The sequence below is a fragment of the Podarcis liolepis genome (genome assembly GCF_965112155.1).
Source record: "Podarcis liolepis genome assembly, chromosome: 4".
NCBI classification, from domain to species: Eukaryota; Metazoa; Chordata; class Lepidosauria; order Squamata; family Lacertidae; genus Podarcis; species Podarcis liolepis.
Window position 1 is genome coordinate 75,014,483 of NC_139558.1, and position 20,469 is coordinate 75,034,951.

General features: G+C 40.1%; 1 protein-coding gene and 1 long non-coding RNA gene across 28 annotated transcripts in view; one reads left to right on the top strand and one right to left on the bottom strand.

Annotated features, from left to right (window-relative positions):
• Positions 1 to 20,469, bottom strand: part of ZBTB20 (zinc finger and BTB domain containing 20) — a 493,834-nt gene that overhangs the window by 279,710 nt on the left and 193,655 nt on the right. The window contains exon 1 of one of the 27 annotated variants that reach the window (XM_083500896.1): positions 11,854 to 11,976. The exons of the other annotated variants lie outside the window; for them this stretch is intronic. The gene's annotated coding sequence lies outside the window, so the exon portion shown is untranslated. Of the gene's footprint in view, positions 1 to 11,853; positions 11,977 to 20,469 lie in introns of those variants that run through there. 27 annotated transcript variants of the gene reach the window in all.
• Positions 8,862 to 18,976, top strand: LOC310705933. Its single transcript, XR_014525532.1, has 3 exons — positions 8,862 to 8,989; positions 9,753 to 17,076; positions 17,584 to 18,976. It is a non-coding gene; the product is annotated as an uncharacterized lncRNA (long non-coding RNA).

Genomic DNA, 20,469 nt, shown 5'->3' on the forward strand with positions numbered 1-20,469 from the left:
TATGTTTCAACACAACAGGTAAAAGAGGTCTTCATTAACAGAACTACATCAGGAGAAAATAAACTATCAGTATTAGGGCCAAACTACACTTGACACTAAATGCATCATTAGGAATTATCTGCATTGAGGCTTTTGTTTAATTTATAGTATGGGTAGGAGGGAATTTTAATTTTAACTGCAATACCTGGGGAGGTTTTAACCTTCCCGCCCTGTGTGCGATCTCAATGAAAATAATCCCCTCCACACTGCAATAAGTGATAGGGGGGAAACCTGGCAAGGAAGTGGTAAGGAAGCAGCAGACCTATTGATACAGTAAAAAAAGAATAAAAGATGGCATCAGAAGAAGAAGAAGAAGAAGAGGAGTTTGGATTTGATATCCCGCCTTTCACTCCCTTTAAGGAGTCTCAAAGCGGCTAACATTCTCCTTTCCCTTCCTCCCCCAGAACAAACACTCTGTGAGGTGAGTGGGGCTGAGAGACTTCAGAGAAGTGTGACTGGCCCAAGGTCACCCAGCAGCTGCATGTGGAGGAGCGGAGACGCGAACCCGGTTCCCCAGATTATGAGACTACCGCTCTTAACCACTACACCACACTGGCTCTCAGTGAAGAAGAATCAGAATCAGAAGAAGAACACGCCTGCATTATCCCTGGGACTGCAACCCTAGACACATTTACAATGGAGTAATCCTCTTTGAACATTATGGGACATACTTCCAATAAACATTATGTTTTAAATTTATTTAATGTGCAACTACTGCCTTTTAAGACAAGCCCTCACATGCATAGATTTGTGCTGAAAGACTATATGCTCAGAGACTGCAATACAGTCATTAAATGACATAACCATTATTCCATGCAGATTTGCAGAGTAAAAGCCTCCACTCTGAGGAGCCCCTAGTTAAATTTAGGGCATTATTCCTATTTCAGCAGAATAATGAGTGTGTTTTTACCTGATTAGTTCCACCTTAACCTCATGCTGCAGTTGTGTGTGTGTGTGTGTGTGTGTGTGTGTGTGTGTGATCACATTTACATCCTCCTTCTCCCCTTCCCCTCCTTTTCTATTTTGCATCTTCCTGTTCTCTTGATTTTCTTTTAGAGCTGTCTCTCAGCAAGTATTTCAGGGGGGAAACGCTAAATAAAGATCACAGCCTGTTCTATTATGTCCTCTTCTTTTTCTTTTCCTTTCTTGCATTTGTGCAATGTTGTGGCACCTATTAACTACCAATGTTTTCAGAATGACATTATACAAGGTGCAGGCTGTACCACTGTGCCCTAAAAATATCAACAGCTGCATTAGTCTCACAATAATTAATGGCAGGCATTATGCAAATGACAACTTTTTCACTGCAAAATAATGACATTTCTTCATTTTGAGCAGAGTTATGCAAAACAATGAACTGGGGATGATAAATCACACAGGAGAATTAAGAAAGCCATAGCATTCCTGCCCAGGCAGGCAGGCAAAAGACAAACAAGTTAGAACACATTGTTTATTCTTGAATCTCTATTAGAAAATAAATAAAAATAAAATAGATAGCCGAGCATTAGAACCTATATGTTGTTTATTCCTCCAGTCTTTCAGAAAGAATTCATAAGGGCATGCTAAATTCTAGCTTATTGCCAGTTACAAGCAAATTTTTCTTTATTAACCTTAATAAGTCATTCACTCAGAGACTAAAGTCATCAGGCAAATAAAAAGGATCACATGTCATTTTCCTACATATTAACTAATTTTTTATGCAAGCATCACAATGTATAGCAATTACTGCCGCTCAAAATAATGAAGTCATTTTCAATCTATTTTATTGGTTTGTGCTTGGCCATTTTTGTAGCTTTTTATTGTCTTCCTCAAGAACAGCTTTCAGTTCCAGAGAAAAGAAGCAAACTAGCTAAGAGCTACTTCTATTGCAATTTTTTCCTCCACAGGATGATGGCACAGAAGAAGAAAAATATTAATGCAATACTTCCTATATGTATCCTGAGCAAAAATACAATACAATCCTACGTATTATTAATCAGATGGAAGTTCCACTGAAATTGACAGGATGTCCTCCAATATATGCATCCCTGGTAATACCATAATTGTCCTATCACATTTCCCTTGGTAACATCTGCAGAGAAACCATGACTGCCAGGGTAGCAGACAGCTCCCTAAGAAATAGAAGTCTCCTGAGTCAATCGAAAGGCCAGATCAGGGATTAGAGATTCAACCTGTGCTGGATTAGGTTACACTGAACCTGCTGAAAACTCAAGTTTGCAGCTTGGGTGCACTCCTGGATTTAACCCTGAGGATATATGCCTAGGTTTCAGCAGTGGCCAGGAGTGTGTCTATACATTTACAATTAGTGTGCCAGCAGCACCCTGGAGATGTCTCATCTGACCATGGTGATACATGCTTACTTACATCCTGTTTGGATTACTATTAACATTATCTATGTGGGGTTGCCTTTCAAAGGTGTTCAGAAACTTCAGTGGGTCCAAGATGCTGCGGCCGGGTTGCTGACTTGAGCCGGTTACAGGGAAAACAGAAACTCAAAAGTGCCGATTATGACTTACAAAGCCCTATGTGGCTTGTGTCCAGGATATCTGAATGAGCCTATATCTCCGTATATGAGCCTCTCCTTCTGTTTGCCTTCCATCCATGCAAGGTCACCAACTAGATAGCACCCCTTGCCTTTGCAAGCACGTTAAGAGAAATCACTCTTCTCTTTCCGTATCAACCACTTCATTGTTATTTTAAGATACACTACCCCTTATACTTTGGGGGTGTGGAGAACTGTTCTAGCATCTCATCGTGAAGTTAATAACATTTTGCAGCTCCCCTTAAATACAATGCAGCCTATGCTGGATCAATAAGAATGATGCCTATTTCCCTAATGGCAGCCGATCGCCATTTGCTATTCAAATCAGACTAGATAAATTACAGTACATGTCAAGGAACAGGCCAGTGAATTAAGACAGGCCTCCTGAGGACCAGCGATATTATTAATCTTTTAAGACACTGTCATATTTCTTCTTGACAGTGTGCGTAGAGGCACAGACATGCTGCACCCAGATTGAAATATCAGCTGCTGCAAAAATCAATAGCCTTCGAAACAATAATTCTCAGCCTGCAAAGTCCTCAGTAAGCAATGCCCATTCTCTGTTCTACATCCATTTCTCAAATTAACATTTTTATCAGGGAAAAACCCAAAGATGTGAGCCCAAATGTCAGCCCTTGAGAAGTTGCTATCCCCTGCTAACGATGGACTACTGCTAATTTTGGACAATGAAGCTGTTCCTAGGAGCATTATATGATGCTCAGTGTCCATCTAATACATCTCAACAGTCCCCAGTGCTACATCTTGTTGTTGTTGTTGCTGCTGCTGCTGCTGCTGCAGGCATTACACAGAGAAATACACACCCAGAACTCCTGCTGTCATAGAAAAGATACCTGCATGAACCTTAGATGTGGGAGAGAGACTGTGTGAGACCAGAAAACCAATAGATTAAAGGTATTAATTCATGTTGGCAATAGTGAAGAATACTGCAAAATTATGGTGCACATGTGCAAACACCCAGTAAAAGTGGGCAATATTATTTTTAAAAACTTCCAAAATCTGTAACAACAGAGTCTTGTGGTATCTGAAAAGATAATAAATTATGGTGACATAATATTTCATAGATAACAGCCCATTTTGTCAGATGTCCTTTTGGCCTCAGTGCTCACAAAAACTATTTTGCCTATGCTCCTGTGTACATACACTTGCTATGCAGCCTTCCTTTCGCCACCCCTTTTTTCTGCTGTGTACCAGTTAAAGACAGAATCAAAACACTAGTCTATTTAGTAGTTGGGTAGACTTCTGGGCAGAGGGCTTCACAGTTCCACTAGAAAGCTATTTTTCTGTAACGCTACCAAATCACAATCTTAAACTTTCCTACTCTAAGAATTTCCCTCCATGTAAAGTAGAAAAAAGTTGAATATTGTCAGGAGAAAGTGAAGGGACCTGCAGATTGCATTGACTGAATCCTGGGGAAAGTCGTTAATGTCTCCTGTGTTTCAGTGGTAATTTTAATCTGATTGCTTTGCATCACAATTGAGAACTTGGGAATCAGAACTCCCATTGGTCTCATTTAGCATGGAGGGCTTGGACTGAGAAGTCCTTAGTGAATTAACACCCCTCTTCTAACCGAGATGCCCTCTTAAGATCAGTTATTCAGCAGTAATAGTAAGTGAAAGTAGCATGCAATGCTGCTGCGTATATAAAGTCAGGTTTATGGCTTTTTATTTAAGTTAATTAGGTACATTTACACACTATCTCTCCCCCGCCACCCCAGCTCATAGTATCTTCAAGAGATTCTAAAGTAGACAACATCTTGTGATGTTGACTTGCCCAAGCTTTATACCTGCATGCAAGGGCACTAACAGGATTTCCTAGGCCCAGTACACTGTATGTGGATTGGACACACGCATAACATTTGCATGTGCTTTGTGTCATATGCAAATTTGTGTCTTCTTTTGCAACTGGAGTGAAAAATGCCAAAATAAATCAGTGACCAGATGTAATAAGAATGCTTGAGGGATAGAATGTTAACAGGTGAAGCTTTCCCCATTGTTGTTGTTGTTGTTAATACTCCCCATCTGGCTGGGTTTCCCCAGCCACTCTAGAGATAATACTCTTTCCATACTAGAAAGGGCTTAACCTGTTGAAATTGTGCCTGCAACACTGATGCTAAATGCAAAAGAACCCCAATGCCAGCACTAAAGCAGCTGCTTTTGGTCAAATTTGAGGCATTTTATTTCCTACTTCAAAGTAGAACATCTGAACCATAGCCTGTTCTGTGCCAATGAGAAGGGCAGCTGATGCTTCACTTTCTGTTTTTGCCTTCCTGGTGGAAATAGACATTTTACATCTTTTTACTTTGATTTTTCCATCATAAGGGACATACAGCAAGAGCTTAAATGGATACCTATATGAAGTGATGAGTTTCCATATGAATATTTGGAGCAGTCCATTGCCTGATGCTTAAAACAAAGATATGTCATGCACTGGTTCCTCACTTTTAAATATAATTGCAAAAGCTGCTTTATTTGTTACCTGTACTTGTATAAGGGAGTGCACCCGTGTTTTGGTGTCATAAACACCAATAGCAAAAATAACTAGTACTGGAACAAGGTTTTGTTAATTAAGACACTGTGGCTAGTGGTTGTTTGTTCATTTTCTTCATTCCAGTCAAACAAGTCCTTGGACTTCATAGCCCTAGAACTCCAGACAAGGGCGATGCTGATTATATTACAAAATTACATTGCAGGCTAGCAGATCAGACAAAGTAGATTTCACTCAGTAATTAAACTGCAGTATCTTTCTGTTGAAGTCCGGGGCAGGATTAATCAAAAGGTAGCTCTTTATCATTGCGATTAGTGCTGGGATTTGAAGAGCCAGTCCACAGATTTTTGATTTGATAGCTAGTCTTGAGCAAAGAGCTGATGGGCGGTTTTTGCACATCTGTCTAACTTGCAAAAAATAGCATCAGATCAACATGCATTTGCAGAGTTCTACCCAGCTCATTATTTATTTATTAATGATAGATGGCAGTGTCTTTCACACTGGTTACTAGATAAAAAAACACAAATGTGATCTTTAGAAGGTCTGCTAATGCAATAATACAGAGCCAACTATTTTGTGTTATCAAAATCTTACTTGTGAATATGGATGTTGTAAACAGGTGGCTTTCTCAGATACTTCCATATTAAGTCAGTTAAGGGCCAAATCAGTGGATTCAACATGCTGTCCAGTTTAGTGCTATTTTTCTAGGAAAAGAGGTACTGGAACTCACCGCGAACTCCTTCCTCCCTTGTTCTCTTACAATGGCAATGGAACTCACCTGAAAGGTGCCAGAACTGAGTTCCTGTGAATTCTGGCTGGGGGGGAAATGCCTGCTTCTAGAGATTTTTATGATTAGGTTAGTTCTGGATTTCTAAGATTTAGTAATTTGTGGTATTGCAGCAAAGATGGGAATGTGTGGGTGCTCCAGGTGTTGTTAGACTACAACCTCATCCCCGAACATTAGCCATGCTGGGGCAAAGGAAGGGGCAAGCATTGGAACAGCTGTACTGATAACAGTGGATACGTTGGGTCATTTATTGCCTTTCCAGATGATTATTTCACTGAGTAGGTAAAACACAATTATAGTTGTGTACAGAAATTATCCAAATGTACTGTGTGGATGTAAAACATCTGGTGGGGGGGTAGATCCACATGTATTTACCACAGAAATCAAGTCCATTTTGGGGAAGAAGAAGAGAATAGTATTTTGCAAGCACTCAAAGAGCTGTTTGCATTTGTACAGTTAGTTTTCCACCTTCTCTTCTAGTTTGGTATTAGAGCGTGCAACTGACAAAGAAGAATCAAATTCTTGCTCCTGGAGGCTATAGTTCCCCAACAGACGACTTTAGCTTCCTCCAATAATCTTCTCTGAAGTAGAAGTTGTACTTCACAGGACAATAGCTTGTATAAGGCACAATTTTGAGTCGGGGGCTGAGTGTTCCTTCTCAGATAGGAAAGAGAAGCTGCTCTGGTTCAAAAGCTGTCACTGCACTGTGCAACTGATGATACACTGCCTATGAAAAAATAGCTCTGAAAGATGATTATATGAGCTCATAGAATAGAGCCACGTACTGAATTTAATACAATTATCACTGGACAGTTGTAGAGATTATGGGCTAAAGCAAATCCTTCTTTAAGATGGAGAGGAAGGGAGCTCTGGAGGGTCAGTATAGCTAGTGTAGGCAGAATGCAGCTTCTTTCAGAGAATTGAAGGCTGTTTGAAAGAAGGGTCGCTGTTAGTGATGTATGGATTTATTCCATATTTAAATCTGGTAGATACGATTTTGAACTGTTTCAAAAACCTGCTAACTTTTTTAACCAGCGGCAACAACCAAGACAAAATGAATGCATATGGGAATACAGTATCTCTCACATCACTTTCAACTCTCTTCTAAGTCTCCAGTTTAAGTCACTTTCACATGTCAAGCAATACAGTTGAAATGCCATCTCCCTTAACACTCCCTTAACTACATTTTTGTTTTTTTACAATATTATTGAGAACAGATGATCACAGCCAATGAGCATCGTGCCTGGAAGGTCAACTGAGGGCATGGGGAGTCTTCAGAGCCGCCCTCAAATCCTTCAACATAGAGATTTGGTGCAGATCTAGTAGAAGGCAGTTCCACCGCAGTGGACCCACTGTGAAGTATCTCTCCCTCGTGGCCAACTTTACCAACTTAGCAGATGAGCAACTAGGAGAGCCCACATGAAGAGTTCATACAGTATACCTGAAGGAGTGTCTCCACCCCCATCGTTCTGCCCGGAAGCTGAGGTCCAGCACCTAGGGCCTTCTGGTGGTTCCCTCGTTGCGAGAAGCAAAGCTACAGGGAACCACGCAGAGGGCCTTCACGGTAGTGGCGCCCGCTCTGTGGAACGCCCTCCCATCAGATGTCAAAGAGATAAACAACTACCTGACCTTCAGAAGACATCTGAAGGCAGCCCTGTTCAGGGAAGTTTTTAATGTATGGCATATTAGTGTATTTTTGGTCTTTGTGGAAGCCGCCCAGAGTGGTTGGGGAAACCCAGCCAGATGGGCAGGGTACAAATAAATTGTTGTTGTTATGAATGTTTGTGTTTTTATATTGTAAATTGCTCTGTGATCCTCAGATGAAGGGTGGTGTAGAAAACAAACAAATTATATTCTTTTACACTGCAAACCCATAGAGATGGATGTTCTCTAGCTTTTCATAGTCCCTGTGACCAAATATTTTGCTTTTAGATATCTGGGTATATTTCTGGTTCTATCTCAATTGGCAACACACATTACCTAGAAAGCAATTATCTCTACTTTTAAAATTTCTTCCATTTGATAAAAGAAATAGCATGTCGTTTCTCCTATGCAGCGATGAATGGTTCTGTGTGTATACAGCTAAGGAATTATTTTCCGAGCTGTAAAACTTTCCACATTCAGAGTTGCTTACAAGGCTTTCTGACAGATTGTGGAGTTCACATCTTGGTAATGTTTGCCTTTTTGCCTACCAACTTTAGAGATTATCACAAAACCTGCAGGCTAGTCAACACTGTAACACGTTAATGCATTTTTATAAAAGAGCAATATCTTCAAAAATAAATACAAATGTTAGTGACAGTCATTCATTCATTCACTCACTCACTAGAGCGGCATAATATTACTGGAACTTAAAAAAAAAAGAGATCAGCACAATGTGTCTCAATGTGCTTAGTTTTTAGTAACAGTTGATATGGAAAATTTTGAAGATGAAAATAAAATGATGGACCTCAAGAGATCGGGATAAGGACATGGGTAGACATGCCATATTGAGCTTGTCCTTAGATTGCCTCTTCAGATCACAGTGTTTTGAAAACATTCTGGAGCTAGTTTAGAGAGGTTCTGATTGCACAGTGATAAAACACAGATCAGTTCAAGGGCTTTACTGATGGGTTCATTCTAACTACAGACGGCACCATTAGCAACACCATTCCATACACAATTCATATGGCTGACACATGACCACATAAAATGCAACAAATGTTTAAATATAAGCAGTACAGACAGGGCTGGATTTAGGTTTGATTAGGCCCTAAGCTACTGAAGGTAATGGGGCCCGTTATATGTCCAGCTGTCCTTCGTCAACAACAAATTGTCGCTGTTTTTTGTGTTGAATATAGGCCATGCAACCAGTCCATGCAGAATGTAGGCACCCTATATATTGAAATGAGCAAACTAGTGATATTTTAGGGAGCAGGCTATCAGGCGGGGCCCATTACTTACATCATAGGAGTCTACACAACACAAAACACTGTTGCTGTATGTAGGTTTTTATTTTACTTGTTTTTTATCTTATATTTTGGAAATGTACATACAGTTTTTTTTCCTTTAGATGTGTGTGAATTTTGAATAATAGCTGCATTCTGGTTCACACATGGTTTTGGAAAATGAGCATTGTGATTTCGAGGACCCGATCCCTGCTTGGGGAATAAGACACATGGACACGGTTTATTAGGTTAATGGGCAAGAAAAAGGCCACAACTTTATTGATTACAGCATGTGAGAAGGTATTGGCTTAGGCATTGGACCACGGAAGATTTGACTCCACCCACTCGGAGAGGGGTGAGTCTGTAGAGGGGTTAACCACCAGTCGGGGAGCCTGTTGATGCTAATACAACTATAAGCTCTCCCCTGATGTCACCAAAGGTCGTGCCATGGCCCCCCACCACACATGCATCAGACCGCCGGATTCCTTTAACGGAATACCCCAAATTGAAGGGGTAGGCAATGGCCACACCTTGCCCTTCCAAACACCAACAACACATTCCAATGCCTAACTGCCAAATACCACGAAAGTTGGGATGATTGCTACGAGGTAGGCAAAAAAAACCAAGAGGCCGGTGCCAATTTACCAATTGGAAAAAACTCCTACCAGGTCCCCTGCGCAACCAGGGAGACCAGCCAGAGGTCCATAGCAAAGTCAAGGGAAAAGCTAAGCCCTAAAGGGAGTGGAGGGTGGGTGACTCGTGGGGAAAATGTGTGTGCAATGGCCGAGATGGCTGGTGCAGCCGCATTTGAGCAGCAAACCATGCCCCCCACTGTGTCTCTCGATTGGGTGCCCAACCGGCAGGCGTGGTGATGGGCAGGGGGCAGATCGCCCCCTGAGTGATGCGGGAATCGACTCCCGCTCACAACACCTCCCCTCCGGAAGGAGGAGAGGCCTTTCCACCACACCACCCCCAGCCACATTCCTAATTGAGGCCTTGGCATGGAGGGGCTTTAATCCATTATTCCCTGCTGTTGGCCAGATCCAGACAGGAGTTCTTGCACCTGTAATTTGAATTGGGGGGAAGCTCCCATTGCTGGTAAGCAGCAGGGGAGTATTATTCTCAAGGTGTGCTTTGGGGCTTTCCACAGGCATCTGGTTTCCCACTGCGACACTGGACTAGACAGTCCTTTGGTTTGACTCTGCAATGCTCTTCTTGAGTTCTTTAACTCTGGGGAATCTCAGCCAGTCAGATAATCCAGCTGTTTTACTCTGTATAGGAATGTTTCTTATGTTCCTAATGCTCAACTGCATGTATTTGTATGTGTGCATCTGTGAAAAGGAAGTTCAGTCACAATTAGGGAAGGGGAGAAATTGGTTTGGTTTGTATTTCAATGCTAACTTTAAAATGTGCACTTTCCAAACCAATGCACAAAGTAAACTTCAGATCTCTTTCTAAATCTACACTTCTCTGAACTTTGCAATGCAGTTCCTCAACCAAAGAATGCATAACACACACACCAATTAGATTGCTGAAATGAAGAAAACTTGGGTAGACACCAAACCTTTTGTGAAAGACTGAGAGCTCAGTTAACAAAAACAAATTATTGTGCTGAGAAGCACTCATAAGTCCCCTTTTTCCTAATTCTAAATGCCCCCTTTTCTAAGCTCCTATTTTGCACTTGTCTCCTTGACCACCTGAAAGTTTTAGGGAGGAAAGCAAAACAGATTCTGCAACCTTGAAGTCTGCCCACCCCTCATATAAATTGTAGATAGGGAGTTCTTCATGAAATCTGACTACTTAAATTTATGAAGCTCTCCATTCCCCATTTTCCTTTCCATATCTAGGGAGTCCAACATGTCTCTCAGGATTACCGTATTTAATGCACACCTCGGATGTACACCTATTTTTCTCAAATTAAGTTGTGAAAATTAGGGGCTGTTGTGAAAATTAGATTTGATGGCGCCAGCAAATCCTTTTTTGGTGTCAAGGTTTAGAAAATTGAGGTGTACATTAGATTTGATTGTGCATTAGATTCGCGTAAATACGGTACTTAAAAAACAACTGTTGTTGCTATTAATATGAATTCCATAGATCCTTTCAGAGAAAAGAATTTAAAAAAAATTAAATAACGAAAAAGGCTTCCAAGCATTTACACCAAAACTCATAGTATTTTTCTGAGAGTCAGAAAAAGCTGTCAGTCTTTCTTTCTTAGCTCTTGGATGAATGAAGCCAAACATATCAACTGAAACAGAAAGAGATTGTGGGAGCTGTGACTAAGATGCACTGGTTAAGATGCTATTTAAGATGCTATTTATCTCAGTTAAAGACCTAACCTTTATTAATTTCTGTTGAGTCACTGATATTTTACGTAAAGGACTCACATTTTAAGATACTTAGGCTGCAGTTGTATACACATTTACCTGTGAGTTAGCCCCATTCAACTCAGCTGTAGTTACTTCTGAGTAGACATGAATAGGATTAGCTAGCAATATAACACAGATACTCGGTTAAAATTTCATTATAGTTCTAAATAGGCATGTCAAAGCACACAAAGTATCAATTCTAGAGTCAGGGATTGAGCCTAAAACTTATTTAACTAAAAATGAATGAACTCTGATAATTGTTTCATTTTGGTTTTTATCCCAACCTTCCTCCAAAATAAGTCTAGTTCAGCAAAGAACAAAACTATAAAATACATTTTTAAAAATCCCTTAAAAAAACGAACCAAAGAGCCTCATAACTAACATTTTACAGTTGGCAGAAACAAAGTTGTTCTGTCTCACCAACAGCATCGCCAGCAGTCAAAAATCAACTAAATCACAGAGCTAATAGAATACACTTGCTTTAAAAAAAACCCTAGCTAATTACAGAAATGCACGTGTAAATCCACATCACTTTAATAGATTATTAACTATAGTTCTATGAAGTCTCATAAACATAATATTTCCCCTGGTATTATTACTTAAAGCAACCAAGTGCAGCATTATCTTTTACTTATTGGAAGTGAGTTTCCTCAGAGACTTGTGTCAGCCTTAAAATTCGTTACTCACCTGTTTTCCTGGTGTTCGCTATTGCCTCCAGTTCAGTAGAACAGCAACAAGTTAGGCTGCAGTCACATACACAGTGCCATCAGTGCTGAGAGAGAGCCAAAACGGCTAGCATGTTTCCACAGCCACTTGTCTTAAGGGCTTCTGACCCCTTAACACAAAAGGAAGTGAAGGGCCTGCAGCACCATCAGACATGGTCCTGGCAGCAGCATGGTTATCTCAGGAAACTGCCTTGTTCCTGAGGATTATAAATTCAGGACTGGAGATGAGGGTAAGTAGCCACTCCCTGGGGAATGGTTAAAGACAGCATCCAGGTCACAAGGTTAATGAATTAAAGTTGTTGTTTTAAATATAAAAAAAATGTTGGGATTAATGTGATTTTAATCAAGCAGAATTCCCACCCAGCAAAAAAGGAAAAATAAGAAAAAAAATTAAAATGACAAACTGAAACTTTAATATATGTACATCCTGTTTGTAGCTTGGATTTCACAAGCTATATCTTCGTGTTCTTGAAGCCTGGAAATGAAAATGAGGAAAATGTTTCATGCATTCCTATGTACTTTGAACTCCCAGCACACAAGTGCCCAGCACAGAGTACAGTCCGTTCTAGTAATTCTTAATAAAGAGCTTAGCTCAGATCCTTTGCTTATATAAACTGGCATCACTCCATTGACTTCAGCTGAAGTTGTGCTGATTGACACCAGCTGAGGATTTGTGTTTAGATCATATGTGGCAATTTAAATAAAGAACTAAAAATACACTTATAGTGCTTGCTAGCAGTAACTATAAGATGATCTGTCAAATGACATGTAAAATCAATAACGCATGTGCTGAGTTTAATAACATGTATATCATTGTTTTTCTTTACTTTGAAACCAAATTGTTAAGGATGTGTGTGCTAATGGCGTCTTTTCACTTCTTCCAAGATTATTAATTAATTATTCTTAGTCCAAAGCAATTTTACAAAAAATCAAATGCCATCCTATTTGGCACAGGAATGGAATAATCAAAGCAGCATAAAATTCTAGCTATGAAGCTCCAATGTATATCACCAATGCCAAGCATACTGAATCCTATGATTAGACTTTCTGTGGAAAATAAACAAGAGGCAGGAATAAAGGATCCATGACATCTTGGCTATGCCGGTGAAGCATTAAAGATCCAGCTTGTAAAAGATCCCCAGGCACCATCAACTCACAGGCATGAAACGAGTTTCTATCAGTCTGTGCCTCATTCTGCTCAAATGTTCAATAGATAACTCAAATAACTTGCTATAAATCCAGATACTTTTTGTAGCTCATCTTAAACTCCATTTTAAATCTCCCAATTGGTAAAAGCAAAAATTATTTTCCTTGTTCCCCATCACAGCTGAAGGAGACCTAAGACCAAACTAGATGTGATGGGTGTGTGTGTGTGTGGAGTTATCTTCCAATCCCCCATCACAACTGTATGGAAGAGGGGAGGGGAGGCTCTCAATTTGATCAGACCAGCAAAATGAGGGAGAGACAGGTAAGCAAGCATTTTCCAGTGTGGACCATTTCCCCAGTCAAAATCACCATATAAATTATGGATATGCTCATGGAAACAAATGGAAAATTCAACAGAACACGGCCAGATCTGTGCCAAAACAAGTGCAGAGAACAAATGAGAATGTTCTTGTTCATATAATCCACTTGGGGGAGGGGACAGCTTCTTTGGTGGCAGCAACTTCTAGCTGAAACCATTTCATTTCCCCCAGAATGCACCAGAAGTTGCACTCTGGGGGAGAATTTGGGGGGATATACACAAAGTTTCCTACACAATCATTCCCAAGCAACACAACATGTCCAGTGAATTATAGGGAAAATGAAATGTTTATGTTCACCTTTAAACCATCATTTAGTTTACCTATGGTTTAAAGCAGGTATGGGTAACTTATGGCCCAACTTTGGCAGGTGGTTGGGGCAACCCAGCTGTCTATCATGGGGTGTCATGATGACATCAGGCAACTGATAGGTGCCATGTCCTGTCACCTGTCAAAAGACCCTTGCACAGCACTTTCAAAGCACCTAACAGTCAGCTGGCATTTGGATACTTTAGTGCCAGCTCTATCCATAGAGAAGCGGTTTACTTCAGGATCGGCTGTGTGATTGAGTTCCTCAGTCATGCAGCCAATCAAGCTGGGTTGAACTCGCTGCCCATCAGTTTAACCCTGCTTTCTGCAAGCAGGGTTCCCCAGAGATCTACCCATATCTCTACCTGCCCCACAGCTGATGTCACATATGAGGTCAGGTGTAAGGCAAGCAGCCATAATTCAGAGAAAATGGTCTAGCAGGCTAAATAAATGTGGTCCACAGGCCAGAAGTTCCCCACACCTGGTTTAAAGTGATATGTAAATGAAGTCACAAGGAGACACTCCATATATGTTACATATCTGATCCCTTGAGACTATTTTTATTCTCCTTAAACAAATCAGAGTTCTGTGTGTAATATAGGGAATATAATGCTCCAAAACCACACTACATAGATCAGCAAAAACATGACATTCACACCTTGCTAAATTTGTCCTATGACAAAAAAAACCCCAAAACCAAAACATACTGGTTTTTCTACCAATAAACTAAGCTTAACTTTGGAAAAACAGTAATACCATTTTCTCAGCAAATTAGCCCCAGAAAGTAAAATAACATTTAAAACCAAGACCCACTGTTACTGTTTTGCTAGATATACTGTATCTAGATCTTATTACACTTTGAACACTGTATCTGACAGCTAAAACCAAATAATTCAGCTTGTTGCTTTGGGACCAAACATTAGATTGTTGCTAGTGACTCAGAAAATTCCTGAATTTAAACTGAAAGGGTGCGGGGTAGACTAGGATATGACATCATCATAGCTATCTTTTAATCTTTCTTTTCCACAATACTAGATAGTATTGGTATCTATGAAGCTCTTTGGCCAAACTAGAGAGAGACTTCCATAAAATATGTTTTTCTTTTAAAGTGTTTACCCTTTTTCAAGTGACATAAAACTATAGACATTCTTATTGTATCAGTTATAAAGGTTTGATAGTCACAACTTTTAAAAAGAAATCACACTGACAACAAATATAACATTTAAGTTTGAATAGTTTCTTAAAATTGGCAGGTCTCTTAATCTATTTCTTCTATGAATTCACTCACTTTAAGATTATCACAGTCTCCAGAACAGCAAGTAGAGATAAGCAGTAGATACAACAGGGTTCTTATCATGTTAAGATGTGTTTACTCTTCTTATCCTAAAATCTCATCTAATGGCAGAGATATTTTGGAGAAAGTGCTGCCATTTTGTTATGCCTGCATAACAATAAGCATAGTGTAATGCTGACCTATGATGAGGCAAAATCTGGCAGACAGTAATCATGATCAGAATATTAAATGAATAAGCCAGGGTAGTTTATTTATTTAACAAGATTTATAGATTACATAATAATAATTTAAAAAACTATTTAAGTAGTTTAAAGGTACACATAGCTCCTGTGCTCCTGCTTTTTTCTTCTCTTCATGCAAAAAGGTAAACAGGGAAACAGCAGAGTTAACCATAGCTTTCCTGTTAACTATGGTTGACGGCTTCCAGAAAGCCAGAATTCAGTTCCAGATCTGGCTTGGTTAAAAGTTTAAGTTTAACTATCTGGCTTAACCATTGTTAATACAGTTTATTATGTATGTATGAATATATGTATGATTATGATTAAATATTTATACCCAACTCCCCCCTCCAACAGGGATGTATGTATGCATGCATGCATGCATGCATGTAATGTGTCTATTTACCACGTTTCATCACAAAGTGACCTCAAAGCAGTTTACATAAAAATAAATATATCATTTCATTTAAAATACAGTTAGTTATGACTCACATGTAATGGGAAACTATGGTCAACTGCAACTTTTTGGTGTGTGTGCACCCCCCTCAACTTTCATGAAGGGAGGAGCAAAGAGAGAGCGAGAGAGCGCAAAGGGGCTCTGCGAAGGTGTACAAAGCTCAAAGATAGATAGATAGATAGATAGATAGATAGGCTACCTCCCCACGTTGGCAACCCCCATTAGCCCCTCACTTTCCTCTACAGCACATGCAGAAACCACCTTCTTGACCGTTAAACCAACTATTGGTCTCATCCGCTCAATCCGCAAGAGCCTGTATTCGCATGCAGGGGAAGTCCATAACTCACTGATATTAATTAATGTATTGTAACATACGGTCACTTAAGTTAGAAGTAACAGATAGAGATAGGTGAAGCAAAAAAAAAAAAAAAGTCACTACTTCTTATTCAATTAGCCTGTACACTATTTCAAGCTTACAGAACAATAACATTCCTGGTGAACCAGCCATAACAAGGTATTTTTTACTTAATGCACAGAAAATTAACTCAAAATAGTTTGGGCTGGGGGATGACTAAGGAAAAACAACAACATATTTTAGTAGTTTAAAAGAGTTTCTAGCTAGCAAAGATCCTAAAAACAGTTCGGAGCCACACTGACATTCTGTATTCCAAAAGAGTCTCCTTCCGGCCATGGGAGGCTTTTGATATAATGGAGAAATTTGCACAACTTTTCACGTCACCTTTGTTATGCCTGAAACGCTAAAGCCTCTGGTGCAAACATAGACAGTAAACCAAATTTGCTGAAGCTAAGCAGGACCTGGGCAGTGGCTAGAAAGGTAATACTGTTTGGGAACCCCACATAGTCCCATCTTGAATACTGTCATGTAAGAAAGGCAGACTATATATAAATAAGCAAATGTGAAGTATTAACTGCTGTGTAGTCACCACTTGCCTAGTGGCAATCATGCCTACTTCACATATGACAGTTGACCTTTAGATCCTGCTTAGAACTGTTCCTGCTAGCAAAGCTGCCATATTTGGGGATCTATTACTATGTGCTGGACCGGTCACATGTGTCAGTCTACATATTCATCGTGACCACTGGAAGCTTCCCTCCCAACTGGGCCAGGACATGCGGGGAAAAGTTTAGAAACATTTATTTTCTTTACACTATTTATATACCAGCCAATTTACAAAGACTCTCTGGGTGATGTACAAGTAGAAATTAAAACCACAAGATGTAAAATTAAAAGATAGACACGAAATCTAAAACAAAGTAAAATCAGCAACAGAAAAGAATCTACACAAAAGACTTTAAAGAGCACTAAAAGACTTAAAGACTGATAATGAAAAGGTCTTCACCTAATGCTGAAAATAACTCTACAGTCCAGGGGTGCCGACTTATAAAAAATATTGGGGGGGCCCATACCAGGGTCCATACTGGCGGCAGGATGGCAGTGGTGCTTTTGCATGCAAGAACCGGCCTGCCCTCCCCAGGCTTCGCGCCGGGAGGCGGCCACCCCCTCCTACCAACGTCACCTTAGCCGAACCCAGAAAAAAAGCCCCGCTCTGGCGGCGGGAACTCCCGTCCCCTCCATTCTCCCCTCACCCTGGTCCCTCGCCGGCGACGAATACGCCGTTCCTCGGCCCCGCGGCTCCATTCCTTTCTAAAGTCCCGCCGCTGGGGGTCTTCCTCTGACTGACTGACCTGCCCGCCCCTTCTCAGGAGCTCCCGGTCACTTTGGGAGGCGCGCGTCGGAGTCCCCTGCGCGGTTTTTGGCAAGGTGCCTAATAATTTTCTTAAATTGTTGGGGGGGCAGAGCCCCCCCAAACTAATTTTTGAGGGGGCTCGGGCCCCCTCAGGCCCCATGGAGTCGGCGCCTATGCTACAGTCTCACATAAAGCCCACCATGCAGAAGTGCTTTAGCAGCCTTTACTTGGGAACTATAGTATATAAAGGAACCTGCAGAATATTCACAGACAAGTCAAATGGGGGTTCAGATTTGCCTAAGAGCTGATCCGCAATGGCAACTTTTGCCCCCTCAGCCATTGCTCCCAACAAATCCATTTGCCACCAGCTTACGTTGCAGTTTTACACGCCACATTCTCAATGTGGCATGAACAATAGAACAGAAGCCTACAGTCACATTTTGTGGTGAATAAGCATAAAGTAGCTACAAGCTGAGGGAAATAAGTGACTTCCATAAGAAACGCAAGGTGCTCAAATGCATCAATGTCATGTGATTAAACTGAATGAGGTGCATTCATTCCCATTTAAGTCATGAACCTTGGGCCAGCGACTATCTCTCAATTTAACCTCTCACATAATTTTTGTATACCACCCTGAGCTCCTTGGAGGAAGGGTAGGATAAAAAATATATAATAAATATTACACAATATGACAATTTGAATTTATTAAATCAAAAATTAGGAACAGAATTGATTATAAGTGTGACCATTTCAGAAGCCGTTGGTAGCTTTCACTTACATTTTGTTCCCTCTGGGGGAAAATGCTGCAGCATTTGAGGTGAATGGAATTTCACATAAAATTGAGTTCCATGAGTTATCCTGAGGCAGCAGGTCATCTTGCCAGATCTGGAGGAATAGCTCAGCAGACCTCTGCATAATGTTTGCACATTAGGCAGGAAACAGCAGCAGCAACAACAACAACATAAAGTCCTCACATGTTTACAGCTAAAATATGAACCATGAAAAGAATATATTACCCCACCTGCCAGTGGTAGAACCACTCATAATGCCTGGGCAATTCTTGAGAAACAATTCTATTTGTTATAAAATTGTCATTTGTTAGTATTTATTCTTGTTTCAGTTTAGTACCTATACTAAACTTATGTTTGTGGTTCCAGGGAGCCTGAAGTTGTGACTAATTTCTGCCTGTTACCCAGTCTGCTCCTGTTGTTGTTGTTGTTGTTGTTGTTGTTGTTGTTGTGTTTTCAGAGTGTCCTTTATGTCTAAAGTTACTACAATGTTATACAATAGGCATGAATAAGCTAATCATGCCAAAAGCAAAATACAATAAAACAAAATAATGAAAACACCAAATATCGAGTTGGTGCCGATTCCTTCTCTGATATCAAGAAAGAAAATCATGCCTAATGCATGGGCATTTGAAATTCACAACTTTAAAATACTTGAAAAGTCATGTTACCATTACATTGCTGTACTCAACACTGTCTTATATCTTCCCTTGCTTAATTAAAAACTTTTAACCTCAGCAGTACAGTGGTACCTCGGGTTAAGAACTTAATTCGTTCTGGAGGTCCATTCTTAACCTGAAACTGTTCTTAACCTGAGGTACCACTTTAGCTATTGGGGCCTCCCGCTACCGCCGTGCCGCTCCACAATTTCTGTTCTCATCCTGAAGCAAAGTTCTTAACCCAAGGTACTATTTCTGGGTTAGCAGAGTCTGTAACCTGAAGCATCTGTAACCTGAAGTGTCTGTAACCCGAGTACCACTGTATTCTGTGTTTCATCATCTTCACTGCGGCTGAAGAAGAAATCCTTTGTATGTTTATTGGTTATCTGCCCTGTTTAGGATCACAGTCTCAATTGTAAAGGAGACTGACATATATTTCTTCTATATGCTCAGAATGCAACATATAAAAGGAGAATACATTTCCAAAGATACTGCAGTTATTAAATTATTAAAAGCTATTGCTTGTACTTTTTGTGGAAAGCATAACAAGAATAAGACAGTGCTGCTCACTCTCCTAACATAGCCCATTTTTATTTCAGCTTTCTTCTTTATCTACATCCTGAGCAAACTTCCAAACTTCTCTCTTCACCACCAAAGATAGGAGAAGAAACCACTCCTATCTCTTCTTAACGTTTGTCTCAATCCACATGGATAAGCCATTAAAAAAATAATAATCCACCAGCATTCCACTGATAAAAGACCTAGATTATATTGATTACCATCACAGACAGAAAGAAAGATTTTTCGGGCATCATGAGCTTGGGTCTTAGTGTCGGAAATTCACATCTTTCTAGTCAATAATGAACTATAATGCCACCCTAGAAGTACTCCCAGACTTTGCCTGTTTTTTCCAGCTGGAGTGTCCGAATGGCTGATTCATACTTCCATTATATCACAATTATGCTTTTGTTTGGTATCCTTGTGTCTCTTGCAAGTCATTTGCAGATGGTCCAAAAGCCACAGAACAAACTGTACTTCATATTAGTTCCAGCCATCACCATTTTATGGAATATGTCCCACTTACCACAAGGCACAGTAAGTTTCCCACAAACTTTTAATTTTTAAGGTTATGTGCTTGCTACTTATTTATTTTGAACACTGCAAAAATATGTCTCTCTTTCTTGCCCTGTATAAGTCTGCATAACACACATGTTAATGGATTTTAAATTTACTAAAAATGCACAGGGGGGGAATATTTACTATCTATAGCTCAATAGAAATTGCTTAACAGCAATGAGAAAGTTCTCTAAAGAGAGAGATAGAGACAGAATATATTTATATACACAGGCCTAGGTAGCTAAACCTTCAGTGTTATAGTGTTTCCACATAACAGTGATGTCTTCAGTGGATTAATGCAGTCAATTATCAACAACCCAATACAGTGCAGACACATCAGAAACAAACAGGGCCAGCCTAAGACATTTTACTGCCTTAGGAAAAAGACAAGATGGCATCTCTTCCAAATTCCACAAACAGAATCTTACTTCAAACTTAGCAACAGGACAGCATTCTCCACCACAGCAGACTAGCTTACAGGATGCAGGGCAAGCTATGCATGACA